This window comes from Gossypium hirsutum, chromosome A13 (genome assembly GCF_007990345.1).
Source record: "Gossypium hirsutum isolate 1008001.06 chromosome A13, Gossypium_hirsutum_v2.1, whole genome shotgun sequence".
Lineage (NCBI taxonomy): Eukaryota > Viridiplantae > Streptophyta > Magnoliopsida > Malvales > Malvaceae > Gossypium > Gossypium hirsutum.
The window spans coordinates 92,751,960-92,752,614 of NC_053436.1; the positions used below are offsets into that span (position 1 = coordinate 92,751,960).

General features: G+C 36.0%; 1 non-coding gene across 1 annotated transcript; it reads right to left on the reverse strand.

Annotated features, from left to right (window-relative positions):
• Window positions 1–293: 293 nt before the first annotated feature.
• Window positions 294–400, reverse strand: LOC121212883 (small nucleolar RNA R71). Its single transcript, XR_005908256.1, has one exon. It is a non-coding gene; the product is annotated as a small nucleolar RNA R71 (small nucleolar RNA).
• Between the last annotated feature and the right edge of the window lie 255 nt (window positions 401–655).

A 655-nucleotide genomic window follows, 5' to 3' on the forward strand; every position in this document is an offset into this window, starting at 1 on the left:
CAAATACTTTTGAATTAAAACCTAACACTATTCAAATGATACAGCAATTTGTTCAGTTTGATGGCTTGCAGGATGACGATCGTAGCGCTCATTTAGCCAACTTCTTGGCACTATGCTATACATTTAAAATAAATGGTGTTTCTGATGATGCCATTCTTCTTCGGCTATTCCTTTTTTTATTGAGAAATAAAGCTAAACAGTGGTTGAACTCATTACCACGAGGGTCAATTACTACTTGGGAACAAATGACCGAAAATTTTTTACTAAAATATTTTTCGCCGGCTAAAACAGCTAAATTACGTAATGATATCTCTTCTTTTGTGCAGATAGATTTAGAAACACTCTACGATGCATGGGAGAGATACAAGGATCTTTTGAGAAAGTTCTCTCACTATGGGTTACCGCTTTGGCTCCAAGTTCAAACATTCCTCAATGGTTTGAATCCTTCGACTCGTCAAATGGTTGACGCAACTGCTGGAGGAACCATCAACAATAAAACACTTGAAGATGCTTATAAGTTCATAGAAGAGATGTCATTGAATAACTATCAGTGGCAAGTAATGAGGAAAAAGTCAACAAAAATAGTCGACGTTTATAACGTCGATTCGGTCACCATACTCTCTAATCAGGTAGAACTCTTAAATAAAAAGATTGA